This window comes from Antedon mediterranea, chromosome 4 (genome assembly GCF_964355755.1).
Source record: "Antedon mediterranea chromosome 4, ecAntMedi1.1, whole genome shotgun sequence".
NCBI lineage: Eukaryota > Metazoa > Echinodermata > Crinoidea > Comatulida > Antedonidae > Antedon > Antedon mediterranea.
The window spans coordinates 4065973-4081667 of NC_092673.1; the positions used below are offsets into that span (position 1 = coordinate 4065973).

The 15695-nt window shown below is 34.1% G+C and overlaps 1 long non-coding RNA gene across 1 annotated transcript; it reads left to right on the forward strand.

Annotated features, from left to right (window-relative positions):
* The first annotated feature begins 1869 nt into the window (after positions 1-1869).
* LOC140047911 (uncharacterized) lies at positions 1870-7547 on the forward strand. The gene is made up of 4 exons (XR_011844994.1): positions 1870-1955; positions 6667-6687; positions 7054-7099; positions 7463-7547. It is a non-coding gene; the product is annotated as an uncharacterized lncRNA (long non-coding RNA).
* The last annotated feature ends 8148 nt before the right edge of the window (positions 7548-15695 follow it).

Sequence of the window (15695 nt, forward strand, 5' to 3'; positions counted from 1 at the left end):
ATAAATCCAACTGAAAAAATGACAATGCTGTGGGTATCAGTGACTGGATCTCAATAGAGATACAAAAAAAAAGCGAAAAGCTAAATCAAAATGATAAAGTAAAATAGCCAGAAAAGTTAGCAGAGCTTTCTGGCAACACTAGCCCTTCATCAGTGCAAGTGCAGGAATTTGGATAACGTCATAGTATAAGAGCTGGCAAGTGCTGCCTGGGTGGACAGAGAATAAAAGAAAAACAACAAAAGGAGACAGGGTGGAGTCTGAATAAGAGTAGAAGACAAAGAAGTTAGCTTGGTAGAGATATAAACAATTTTGGAACGAAATTAAAAATTAAAATAGTGGCTAATATTGAAACTTAAATTTTGGTAGTCAATGGAATACTTTTACCGATCTGGGAGTATGTTCCTAATATGCTAAGTCCAAAAAGTTTTGTGGTTTTAAGTTGTAATTCCCAGTGGTTTTCTTTGTCTCTGCGAGTTTTGTCGCTCCATTTGACATCGTGGTCTATTTGCAATAAACTCTGAAATTTGCAATCGAGTGACCAGCTGAATTAAAATGTTCGGCTACAGGTTGATCAAGCTTTAATGTTTTGATAGCTGATCTGTATTGTGTCATTCTCATACGGAGAGTGTTTTTTGTTTTTCCGACGTACTGTTTTCCACAAATATTACAGTATATGAGATAAATGACGTCTTTGGTTAGACAATTAATTGATTGTCTTATCCGAAAAATGCGGCCAGTTTGGTTACTCTTAAATTTTTCAGTAGAATCAACCAATGAACAAGTTTTGCAAGATTTGCCACAAAGGTGACTGTCCAAATTTTGGCTGTCATGAGAGTTAATTACACTCTTAAATTTGGATCTGACTAAAATATCACGAAGGTCGGGAGGTCTACGAAATGCAATATAATGGGTGGTTCCGGAAAAATAGTCCTGAGACGTTCTGTGGACTGTAATGGGCATATGTTTCTCAATAACAGCCCGTAATGGGTGATAGGTTGTGACGAATGGATCTGGTCAAATATTTTGGCTGACGTGGTTTTTGTACGTCAGTGTTTGACATCGAGCAATATCTTTTGCTTTCTTTATAGCAGTTTCAATGTATTCCTTCTTGTAATTTCTATTTCGGAGATGTCCGGTTAGTTCTTCGGTACGATTCTGAAAATCTAAATCTGAAGAACAGATACGTCTGATATGTAATGCTTGACTGTACGGTGTTTTTAGTACAGTGTTGGGGATGACAACTGCTAGGGAGCAGGTACATATTTTTATCCGTGGTTTACAGAATAGGTCAGTTTTGAGTCGATTTTCTATGGTCACTATAGTGTCCGTCCAAAAAATCAACGCTACTAGTGGATTTGGTAGCTGTAAATTTTATTGTTGGGTACGTGGGCTGAATTAATATTGAGAAGAAAAGATTCCAAATTATCTTCACCATGGGTCCAGATCATGAAGATTTCGTCAATGTATAACCAAACAAGTGGTTTTTTAGGTTGGAAGGACAGAAAATTGGAGCAACGGCAGCTTAATTTAGTATACACTGTTGATAACTCTTCCAATAGTTAGTAAGTTAAAACTGCTTGGTGTAATAATCCAAAATGACCTCAAATGGGGTTCAAATGTTCAAATGATATAACATCAAGACCCTCACGTAGACCAGTTAACAATACTAGAAACCATAGAGATTATGTTCATTATTATCTCTATGTGAGTAAACTTACGCCCACCAGACTATTATTTGATTATGAACTTCGAACTGTACTTAACTACATAAGAGTCTAGACTAGCATTATCTCATGCATTGTGTGTTTTGAAACAGCTCAAACAAAGTATAAAGATTTAATATTTTATTTTAATTTTGTTTTTCGTATTGTATTTCTAAGCTTTGTATTTTACTGCATTTTACAAGGTGCATTAAAAGTGTACAATGGGAGGATGCTGCCTCAAGTCTAAAGTAGGTAAGGTTTCAACGATTTAACGTGAATTACAGTAGAAAAGAGCGCTACGGTCACACATAACGCGGCCCTTAAAACAAGTTGGGAGAAAAATGGGACTCAACAGGCTAGAAACATGCACCAGGGAGTTGGGTCTAACAACAACTCCCTGCATGCACCACCCATTTTACAGCTACAGTGAAATATTTGAACTACTTTTTGATCTATTTTATTACTATACAGATGGTAGTATTAATATTACTGTATGTTAGCACTTTCTCATTTTCTCGATATGCCTCTTGCCAATTGTAATTGTACCAAACATAATCAATCACCCTAAATGCTTAAAATCACATGCATGCACTGGATATAGGTTTTATTATTATAATTGTGTATAAAATAGTTTATTTCAATTTTTAATTTAAATACAGTAATTTTATATTTTGTTTTCAGCAATATATAAATTAACAATGACTGACCGTGATCGACAATCTATCACGTGCACAATCACGAGATCTTTGCTCACGTCACTATCTATTTTGTCACCATTTAAGCGCTTATCGTGGGGGTGAATCGGTTAAAAAAAGAATTGAATTACCTAATTTGACGCACACAAGAGCGGGCCGTGGCCAAATTTATATCGCGCGCGTATAGTGTGACGCAAACTCGCGCGCGTATAGTGTGACGCAAACCTATTATACAAATCAATAATATAGGCCCTATCCCCCAGCCCAAAATGATCAAAGGTGCTTAAATTATTGTACCCAATTCTCAACAATTAGATTTTTCAATTTTAAATTGGTGAATGTTTGACAAAAGTTGGAGCTCCAAAAGGCATTTCATCAACAACATACCGGCTGTTAATATCACTCAGATACGAAAGCCCATTAATACGAAAGCCCATTAATGCCATTTTAAGTGTATGTTTTTCGAACGTAATCCGTTCTAACGAATTAGTAATTCGTTTGAACGGATTAATAATCTGTTCAAACGAATTAGTAATCCGTTCAAACGAATTGCAACATATACAACAAGTGCCATTTAAAGTATATGTTGTAATTCGTTTGAACGGATTACTAATCCGTTCAAACAAATTACTAATTTGTTTAAACGGATTACTAATTTGTTCAAACGGATTACTAATCCGTTCAAACGAATTACTAATTTGTTTAAACGGATTACTAATTCGTTCAAACGAATTACTAATTTGTTTAAACGGATTAGTAATCCGTTCAAACGAATTACTAATTCGTTCAAACGAATTAGTAATCCGTTTAAACGAATTAGTAATTTGTTTAAACAAATTAATAATTTGTTTAAACGGATTATTAATCTGTTTGAACAAATTAGTAATTCGTTTGAACGAATTAGTAATCCGTTTAAACAAATTATTAATTTGTTTAAACAAATTAATAATTTGTTCAAACGGATTACTAATTCGTTAGAACGAATTAGTAATTCGTTTGAACAAATTAGTAATCCGTTTAAACAAATTACTAATCCGTTTGAACGGATTCCTAATTCGTTTTAACAGATTAGTAATCTGTTTAAACAAATTAGTAATTCGTTTGAACAGATTAGTAATCCGTTCAAACGAATTACAACATATTCTTTAAATGGCACTTGTTGTATATGTTGCAATTGGTTTGAACGGATTACTAATTCGTTTGAACAGATTACTAAATCCGTTCAAACGAATTACTAATTTGTTTAAACAGATTAATAATCTGTTCAAACGAATTAGGAATCCGTCCAAACGGATTAGTAATTTGTTTAAACGGATTACTAATCTGTTTAAACGAATTACTAATTCGTTTAAACGAATTAGTAATCCGTTTAAACAAATTATTAATTTGTTTAAACAAATTACTAATTTGTTTAAACGGATTACTAATTCGTTCAAACGAATTACTAATTCGTTCAAACAGATTAGTAATCCGTTTAAACAAATTATTAATTTGTTTAAACAAATTATTAATTTGTTTAAACAAATTATTAATTTGTTTAAACAAATTAGTAATTCGTTTAAACGGATTACTAATTCGTTTGAACGAATTAGTAATCCGTTTAAACAAATTATTAATTCGTTTGAACGAATTAGTAATTCGTTTGAACAAATTAGTAATCCGTTTAAACAAATTAGTAATTCGTTTGAACAGATTAGTAATCCGTTTAAACGAATTACAACATATACTTTAAATGGCACTTGTTGTATATGTTGCAATTCGTTTGAACGGATTACTAATTCGTTTGAACAGATTATTAATCCGTTCAAACGAATTACTAATTCGTTAGAACGGATTACGTTCGAAAAACATATACTTAAAATGGCATTAATGGGCTTTCCATATACCGAAGACCAAGACAAAACTATTTCTAGATTTCATGTACTAAAAACACCTCATTTTTTGGCCTATAGATCAACTTTTTTGTATTTCTACTAAAAACGGTATGTATGCTTATCCTTGTGGTTTACAAAAGAGAAATTTATGTTATAATGTAGTTAAATATCAGTGCTAAACAAATACAATGTACAAGTAAAGTATGGTCGCTTGTTTACCACGGATTTTGTGTAACGAGTGGGTTTTCTATAAAATATGGTAGTGGGGCAAGTTGTCACAACCTGTGACAACTTTATACTGTCATATAAATAAATAAACTGCTAGATAGGCTTATTCTTGCTTTGTAGGCCTTAACCATTTTGTTTTCTTGTCAATTGGATATAGGGACCCCTAATAATCGAGAAAACACAATGTTTATATTATTTTTTCTATTTTATTCATATGGTACGCAATTAAAAGCGTTAAAAAAAAGTGTTAGATGAACATCAGAACCAAAAAAGAAGAAGAATAAACCTAGCTCAAAAGATAAAGTGCACAAGAAAGAAATTGGATGTGTTTGTACTGCAAAGAAGATTATTCCGTGTCAGTTTCAGGAGAAATCTGTATCATGTTCTCTGTCTGTGAAGAATAGGCTCATGAAGATTGTGCTGGTATCAATGAATCAGATGCAGACTTCACATGTGAATTATGTTGCTAGCTAGATTTTATTTAAAGTGACATTGTAGATAAATGTATTGCGGACTCTCTACAACAGGACTATAAATAGACCTATATCGATTACAACATACTTTAATACTTATTATTATTGTTTTTAATACATTATTCATCATCTAAACTCACTAACTTATGTATAAACACACTTTCTATAAATAAATAAGTTTTAAGCAGATCTTTCATGCATATTGTCTTATTTTTAACGATGTGACAAAGTGCCCCACTGCATGTGACAACTTGCCCCATGTACGGGGCAAGTTGTCACATCTGACCCATTGGGGAAAAAGTGCTCCCCTGGGTCACGGTCAAGAGTATTTTCACAATCAATGGTCCCCTTATATAGACCATACCCTAGGCTATATTTGAAGGTACAAACTAAGTTAATTTAGGCTAAAACTTAATATTTATAGGAGATTAGAATGAATTTGTGACTTTTAGCCCCTATCTCCCCTAATCGTATAGTTGAAATTAATAGGTTTTGTTTTGAGGGTGCAAGAGAGTACCTTACATTTCTCAGACTTCAGCGACATTTTTCAATTGGTCATCCATTGTCCGAGTCATGCTTGGAGTGCATGTGAGTCGTCTATGGTCGAAATTATTTTATTTATTTTGAAGTCATCAGCAAACATAAGGCATCTGGAATTTTCGAAGAGACTTTTACAAAAATGTTAAACAATAGGGGCCCTAAAATTGAACCCTGTGGCACTCCAGAGAGGAAAGGGAGGGGGTTAGATGTTTCGCCTTCAAGTGTCACTATCTGGAATCGACCACTAAGGTAGCTGTCAAACCAAGAATATAGAATTCCATTTACGCCAAATTTATTAAGTTTAAAGAGCAATAATTTATGCGACAGTTTATCAAATGCTTTACTAAAATCTGTGTATATAATATCACATTGCTTTTTTGATTCGATGGCTTCATACACGGTAGTCATGAGAGTTTCGAGGTTTGTTTCACATGATCTACCGGGAAAGAAGCCATACTGTTGTTCAGAAATTAAGGGGAAAATATGGTTTATCAGTTGTTTACTTACAATCTTTTCAAATATTTTGGATATTGTTGGGAGTAGAAATATGGGTCTATAATTTTGAACGTTAGTCTTAGAACCACTACTACTATGGGGTAGTATGGGATTACTGATACTCTGCTTGGTTCAATCAAGTAATTATAATATACCGGTATGCAACAGAAACATGAATAAGTTTTTATACTGGCATTATTAAACTTTAGACTTTCATACCAGATCCACCTTATTTTTCATTTACTCTAATGTGAAAGATAATCATAATCATGATCTTTACTCCATTGAATGAATTTCCAACATTCCGTATTTACTGTATGCTCGCAGTTGATGCCCCGTTGGAAATTTATGTGATGTGTCATTTTTGTATTTTTTCTATTATATTGTTTGTGGATGCCGTATGTTCCTATTATTATTGTTATATAGCCTAATTCATAGGCCAGAAACCATAAATATTCATTATCTCTAAGCCCACCAGACTATTATTTGATTATATGAACCTCGAACTGTCCTTACATAAGAGTCTAGACTAGCATTACTGTATCTCATGCATTGTGTGTTTTGAAACAGCTCAAACAAAGTATAAAGATTTAATATTTTATATTAATTTTGTTTTTCGTATTGTATTTCTAAGTTTGTATTTTACTGCATTTTACAGGTCCAGTATGCACGCCTAAAGGTAAGGCTTCAACGATTTAACATAAATTACAGTAGAAAAGAGCGCTGCGGTCAATAAACGCCCTTAAACAAGTAGAGGGAAGATTCAGGGGACAGGGTAGAAACATGCACCACCCATGAACTACTTTTTGATCTATTTTTTTACTATACACTCGGTAGTATTAATTAATATTACTGTATGTTAGCACTTTCTCATTTTCTCGATATGCCTCTTGCCAATTGTAATTGTACCAAATATAATCAATCACCCTAAATGCTTAAAATCACATGCATGCACTGGATATAGGTTTTATTATTATAATTGTGTATAAAAGAGTTTATTTCAATTTTTAATTTACATACAGTAATTTTATATTTTGTTTTTCAGTAACTGTGTTTGAATCCAGCCGCAAGAAAAAAAAAACAAAATATCGGTAATTTTAAAGATTTAATTGGATTTATTAGAGATCATGTCTAAATTATTCTACTGCAGTATGCAGTAATTATAGCATATTTTGGATAATCATACACATTGTTTTTTCAGTGACTAACTTTGAAACAAAGTGAATTGCAGTAAAAATGTAGATACTGCAGTAAAAATGTAGACACACTATAATGCTTGGTCTCAAATTGTTTGTGGTCTAAAGGTTTAAAACTTTATTTATTTACAATTTTGTTAATTTCTTGTTGATTTCTCCAAATCTGGTGTTTCAGGAATACAATAATGCTTGGTCTCAAATTGTTTGTGACAAAACTTTCAAACTTTATTTACAATTTTGTTGATTTTTCCCAATTAGCATTCCAGCTTTGGTGTTCCAGCATAACCATTTCTTGGCGTTTTCTGAAAAGCGACTAACTGGAAAGCAAGACTATGGACCAATGGAAATTGTAGTTAAAAGAAGGCCCTTAGAAGGTGGCAACTGGAGTGATGAGACATGCATATATCCTGTAACAGAAACTGGAAAAAGGTTTGGGATTTTTATTTTACTCTTTTTACTATTTTTAAGTCATTTTATACATTTTGGAAACACGCCGAACATTTCTTAAGTAGTTTATATCAGCTGCTGCTTTTACAGATTTTACAGAGCTTTCCCAACTTTCGTAAGTCCTTGATTGACACCGAAGTGTTAATATACAGTCTACATTTGTTTAACATTTGTGTTTACTCCACCCTTAGCTTAGGGTGGAGTAAACACAAATGTTAAATTAAAATAATGGAGATGAAAATTCACAATACAAAGATATTAGACGTCCATGTCAACAACAACGATAAATATACATTTTTTCTACAGAAAACAAAAGAATTATAAAAGTTTTCATACGAGAATTATAGAATCTTTGATGAAAATAATCATTTTAGATAATCATTGTAGGGGGTATTATTACCTCAGTGAACTGGGTCACAAAATAGCCCCAGTGTTCTGGGGATAAGAAAGGACAGTGATTAATTAATTTGCTGTTGGTCATCCTTGGCCACATGTGCCTAAATACATAAAATTAAAATAAAATTGTAGTATTAGTAGTTAATTATTCAGCTTAATGACTGGCATCGACTTTTCTCTTTTCTGACACATTTAACATTTCTCAACTCTACATTTGAATTGTACATTCCTATTTAGAATTGTTATCCTCTTTCAAATGGAAGCATGCTCTGAAATGTGGTCCCTGTATCTCTCTTTTCTTTTTTTTTAAAGGCCAATGAATCCCGTTCCTATTGTTATCGATGAAACTCACATCATCTTACTGTTTAACACTTTCCCGGAGAAAAAGCCGGAAAACGATATAGTAGAAAGTGACAGACGCTTATGGAATTTATTGATCACACACAGTTATGATGGTGGAAAAACGTGGGGACCTTCCGTTGAACTACCAGTTGACGAGATCTTTTCTAATTTCGAAAATGGGATACCATCTTGTTGCGCTATTGGTATGTTTATTTCTTTTCCAATCCAATCAAAGAATTGTCAATCATGGCTATCTGTTAGAATGTAAATAAAGTTGTGTTTTGTCAAGATAAAAACGAGCAGTTGAGTTGATAATATAGTATCCTATAAATAATCGCAGAATTTGGCCTGATACTTCGACTACGCCCCTTTTGGTTAACTAAAGCTGAAAATATCCACAATGCACATCAGCATATTTGGAAAGTGCCTGGCTTTAACTATGTTTACAGTACGATACTTTAGATGCTGATGCCCAGTATTGTTTAAATTGGAAGTGATTTTTAAAATGCCCTCTATGTTTTTTTGCAAAGTTACAGTCATAAAAATGTGTTTTAAATTTTTCTTAAAAATATTAAAAATACCATATTAGCCACAGTCACTTGGGGTAGAAACCTCCTGTTTCAAAACATAAATGTACAGTACCAGCTAATTTTTTTAAACTACGTACACAATGATATTGTATTATACAGGACCTGGTCATGCTATCAAGCTGGATTCAGGAAAGTTAATTGTGTCTGGAAATGTTAGATGGCCAAAATCAAAATCGAAACTTACACGTAAGTGGTGTGCTAAAAATAGAATGTCAAAATCCCCATACAGTTGACCCCAAAATTGACCTCTTTCTGTGTGTACTGTATTTCCAAATGGCATATATATTACAATATACCTTCATTGTAATTTACAGTACATTGTACAGTATGCAACAAAGCCGTAGCGAGAGGTTAAAACCAGCAAGGCACAGATGGTTCAACAGTTACGGGGAAATGGCAAAATTAGCACTGTGTGGTCATGTTACAAGAGTTGTCAAAACAATATAGATTATCTGATAAAAAGCCTTTTGCCATTTTCCCCTGACTGTTAAATATAATTATTAATATACAATATGACGATCTCTGATGGGGAATTGTGGTGGGTAGTGAAAATTGAAAATTTAGGACGAGGAGAGCGCTCATCTGCCTCATGCTGGCCACAGCCCTGGTATTCATAAGCCCTTGATACTCAATCCCCAATTTTAACAAGGCCGTAGCGAGGGGTGTCTAGAAAACTCAGATCTCAGATATATCTGACTTTTCTAGATCTAGAAAACTCAGATATCTGACTTTTCTAGATCTAGAAAACTCAGATATCAATATCTGACGTTTCTAGTTCCAGAATGAAACTAGAAAACTCAGATCATCAAATGATTGGTTGGTAGGTCATTTGGATCATTCCATTATTAATCAGAAGGTAGGTCATTTGAAATACTAGAGTATTATTAAAACTGATTACTGTGTAGGCCTACTAATATTGTAACATGTAAAAGCGTCCTACGACTTAAATCATAAAGAAAATACAGTGCATGTTACAGTTAAAATGTAGGCTTAAAAATTAGGTATGTACGAGTTGGTGTGGGTACGAGCTGGTTGAGGTACGAGTTAGCCAAGATAGGAATAGGTACGAGTTATTTTAGGTACGAGTTGACCACTTCTAGCCTTGTAGGGCCAGGCCTACTCTTCGCGATAGGGTGTCTCGAAAACAGAGACCTCGAAAACAGAGACCAGCTGAGACCCGAGACCCAGGGTCTCTGTTTTCGAGGAAATCTCGAAAACAGAGACCCCACTAAAACGTCTCAATATTACGTATTATAGGGGTCTCTGTTTCGAGTTCTCGAAAACAGAGACCCCCACTAAAACGTCTAAATAATACGTTATTATGGGGTCTCTGTTTTCGAGATTTTATCGAAAACAGAGACCCCCACTAAAGCGTCTCAATATTACATTATATAGGGGGTCTCTGTTTTCGAGAAAAACTCGAAAACAGAGACCCCCCACTAAAACGTCTCAATATTAAGTCATTAAATTACCTTATATAGGGGGTCTCTGTTTTCGAGAAAAACTCGAAAACAGAGACCCCCACTAAAACGTCTCAATATTAAGTCAATATTACGTTATATAGGGGGTCTCTGTTTTCGAGAAAAACTCGAAAACAGATACCCCCATTAAAACTTCTTAATATTAAGTCAATGTTACGTTATATATGGGGTCTCTGTTTTCGAGTTTTTCTAGAAAACAGAGACCCCCACTAAAACGTCTCAATATTACGTCAATATTATGTTATATAGCGGTCCCCACTAAAACGTCTCAAAATCACAGAATGACGTATCAGTAATAAACGGTAACTGATATGCCGATCAAAGAACATGCCGCAACGATAAGAAGAGATTGATGAATTCTTGAACGCGTGTGAAAAGACTGTCATTTTGTAATACAAGGTCGACGTCCTAGGAGTAAGATGTATAAATGCATGCTGTGCCTTTTAGAAGCTAAAAAGCTGGAGATTATTTCAAAAGCTGACACTAGTTTCTCGGGTCTCTGGTCTCTGTTTTCGAGACACCCCTTCGCGATACATCGCGAGATAGCGCCCACACGTTGAGCCTTGAATTGCTTAGCTTGGCTAGTAGAATGAATGAGGTAGAAGCCAGCCGGAGAGGTAGAAATTCTCATATGACTTTTCTAGACCAGTTTTTTCTGGGGAATCCAAATATATTGGGTAAACAGGCTGTAACCTGAGAACTTTCGCGTGAGGGCGCTTTTTTCAAAATGGCTGCCAGTTACAATAGACTATGATATCTTGGCAACCACTGGTGATACAGAGTTGATTTTGGTGTCAAATTGGTCGGAATGTACATGTTCCTATTTGATGTAATAGAACATTTTGTCCGAAAATGGCCGGAAATACCTCTATTGACCTTTGACCCAATATCTAACAGATACCATATCTCCGTAACTACTTGACACAGAAAGTTGTAATTGGTGTCAAACTATCCAGAATATAGATGTTTATATTCAAACTAATAGAACATTATCTGTAAAAATGACCGGAAATAACTTTAGTGACCTTTGACCCAAAATGCAAGACATTTCTCCTATCTGATCACGTTTAGTAGTATCTTGTCAATTAATTCATTTTGTGCCGATTGGAGGTTGACATTCTCATATTATTTTCTGGACCAGTTTTTCATGTGTAATCCTAATATATGAGATGAATAAGCCATAACAAGGCCAAGAATTTAATTCTTTTACTACATACATACATGCTTCCCTTTAGTGTTTAAGTCTGTATGTCGTGTATTAATCTTCAAGATCGCTCACATCACTGCCATCTGAAAAGTCTTCATATTCATAACTGGAAGCTTCTGGAATCAAAAGCAAAATTTGTTGACACATTCTGCAACCTTGGAGTGTCAGCTGTTCCATCAAAAGAGTTGTATGAGGAACTTGAAGAGTATGTTTCACTATTGTATGGAGTGAAGGGGAAAAGTGTAAATCAAGCAAGATATGATATCTTCATCAGAAAGTTTTCCAGACACAAGATTACTGATATATCATTACTGCCACCATGTCAGCAGACCCCTTGAGTTTCATATACTTAGAGCAAACTTCATTGCAAAAGAATGGCAATCAGCAGACGTCAATGATTTTGTCAACAACAGTACACACAATGGATGGAATGAACAAATGGAGCCTAAATGGATTGAGACAGTGATGCCCACTGATGTCCAGGAACTGTTTACACATAATGAATATGAAGACTTTTCAGATTGCAGTGATGTGAGTGATCTTGAAGATTAATACACGACATACAGACTGAAACACTAAAGGGAAGCATGTATGTATGTAGTAAAAGAATTAAATTCTTGGCCTTGTTATGGCTTATTAATCTCATATATTCGGATTGCACATGACAAACTGGTTCAGAAAATAATATGAGAATGTCAACCTCCAATTGGCACAAAATAAATTAATTGACAAGATATTACTAAATGTGATCAGATAGGAGAAATGTCTTGCATTTTGGGTCAAAGGTCAGTAACGTTATTTCCGGTCATTTTTACAGATAATGTTCTATTAGTTTGAATATAAACATCTTTATTCTGGACAGTTTGACACCAATTACAACTTTCTGTGTCGAGTAGTTACGGAGATATGATATCTGTTGGATATTGGGTCAAAGGTCAATAGAGGTATTTCCGGCCATTTTCGGACAAAATGTGCTATTACATCAAATAGGAACATGTACATTCCAAACATTTTGACACCAAAATCAACTCTCTATGACCAGTGGTTGCCAAGATATCATAGTCTACTGTAACTGGTGGCCATTTTGAAAAAAGCGCCCTCACGCGAAAGTTCTCAGGTTACAGCCCGTTTACCCAATATATTTGGATTCCCCAGAAAAAACTGGTCTAGAAAAGTCATATGAGAATTTCTACCTCTCCGGCTGACACCTACCTCATTCATAGCCTAGTCTATAGGCCTAAATGCTAAGCCTACATTTTATAAACAAAAGGTGTATACTGTATTTCTTTTTTAAGTCGTAGGCTGCTACTACAAGTAGTCTGGGTTCCAGACGGAGTTTTGTCTTAATATTAGTTAAAAGATAAATATTTTGGCACATATGGCGTTTCATACGTATACTACTTGATTTTGAAATCGCGGTTGAAATAAAAACAAATAAATAAAAAAAAAAGATAATACAGACTTGGGGCAAGTCTACTACTACAAGTTACAATAATAATTATTAATTATTAGTAAGAAAACGTATAATACTGTAGTCTTTCAAACAAGCTACTCTCTACTAATAATGGAACGATCCATTTGATGATCTGGGTTTTCTAGTTCCATTTTGGAACTAAAAAACTCAGATCTTGATATCTGAGTTTTCTAGATCTAGAAAAGTCAGATATAGATCTAGATATATCCCAATTTTTTCTTTTTACTTATATTAACTTTCTTTTTGTTCTTTCTCTTTGTTGTATGTTCCTTGTTTTCATCGTTTATCAAATTTGTTTTGATGTATTAAAGAATTTGAATTTATATTTGTAAATCCAATATGGAACAATATATTAAAAAGTGTAGTTCTCATTTTCACTGGGTCTCTTAATTCACAGGTCAATTTGCTATCATAAGTGACATTAACAATAATGACAATAATGGAGCAACCTGGCATATGGGAGGTTTAATTTCGTTGCCTGAATCTAAAAATTGTAAAAAAATAAAGAAAATCTCAGGAGGTGAATGTCAGGTAGGCCCACCAAAGATAATTAATATTCAATGATTATTGTAGAAAGTTATGTCATTTATTGTTTACGAGAAAGTCCGACATATTTGAAATACTTATTTCTTTTTTTCAATTAAAATTTAAATTACTTATCACTTATGTCTACAGAAAAACGAGTTAGATTTCTAAATATGTTCATATATTTTTTCTTTGCCCCATTATTAATAAATGATTTTTTTTATTGATGCATAAAGTTCTGTCTTCACTATCAAACGTTATGTGACAAAAAAATGTGATGTGCCCATATATAGACATGATGATGTCATATCACTGCCATCTTTGGGCATATCACTACCATTATTTGGGCACACTTTTTTTGTCAAACTAGTTTGATAGTCTAGACAGAGCTTTAGTTAAAAACTGTAATTATTTATACAAATAATTTGTTATTATTTGTAGCCAGCTGACATGGGATCAGACAATGTTGTGATAAACTGTAGGACTGGAGACAGCAATCCACGTTTCCAGTGCCATAGCTCTGATGCATGTGAAACATTTAGTGACTCACAGTTGATGCCAACATTAATTGAACCAAAAGGTGGTTGCCAGGTTAGTTTTTTTTTTCACCCATTTCAGGATTCCACTTACTAATATAGTAAAATGCATTCAACATACAGATTCTGTGCCTGATTGTTGTCAGTCAACTAGCTGGGGCTAAATCAAATAAAAATTTATCGAGCGATCCCATTTTTGGAGTTTTGTAATGACTTGCGGCAAGTCTACCTTGCACCCTGCATAGCTGTGAACTATGTCCATGTTCAACAAGTTTGTATTATTTGATTTGGTCACTACCAGTGATGTAGTCACAATATAAGTGGTCCGGTTTTCGCAATAAAAGGAAACAATCTCTGTTGAAGCCACTGGGTTGTCAAAGGCCTCTGTGAAAAAGAGGTCAGGTTGAAACCTTACCCGCCATACTGGTGGCTACGGCCCTGACTACTGCTTAATTTCCCAAGTTACATAGGGCCTAGTTATTAAAATAATGTATGTATTATTTGTAGGGGAGCATTATTGGTTTTAAAGCAAACGATTCGAAGCTTCCTGAAGACCCTGAACGCTGGGCACTGTTTAGTAATCCAGCGAACAGCAAATCGAGGAAGAACCTTTCAGTGCGTTTAAGCAAGGGCCAATGCCAGAATTGGTATGACCCTCCAAACATAGTCATCGAACGTCATGGTTCTGCTTACTCAGATTTGGCAGCATTCATTCAAGACGGTGAGCAAAAGTTTGCGTGTCTTTTTGAACGTAATAAGACATCGAGACGACGATATATTGAGTTTACGACCTTTACACTTGGTAAAGTGTAAAGGACTAGCCAACACTTGCTCTTCTTTCTTGACCTCATTTACCTACAAATATAATAGGTCATTAACTTACCAAGTTACTCTTTAACTGACCTAGTTACTCTTTAGCTGACCTAGTTACTCTTTAGCTGACCCAGATACTCTTTAGCTGACCTAGTTACTCATTAGCTGACCTAGTTACTCTTTAGCTGACCTAGTTATTCATTAGCTGACCTAGTTACTCATTAGCTGACCTAGTTACTCTTTAGCTGACCAAGAATGCCTTCTTGCCCCAGGGCATTTACCCATGAAAGGCTAAACTATTTAAGCCTGGAAGTTAACATTCTTGGATGGTTGTTATATGACAATCACAGCATTGATTCTATGTTATTCTATGTATATTAATTATATAATTATTTTAGCGTTTTAAAAGGACAGAACTGGAATGACATATATTTATAATTGCTGGACGGTTTAAAATTATATAAATATACAGTAGATTTATGCTGTGTAATTGTACTTATCTTGCAATTGAATTAAAGTTGATATACTGTAACTACCTCAAATTGGACATCATGTATCGTATTGTTGTTTGACTATTAAAATACACTTTAATTACTAGTACTTATTTTTGTTGAAACTAAATTATGCAGTAAGTAAATTACAGTATGACAAGCATAAATCATGAAATTAAAAATTCACTT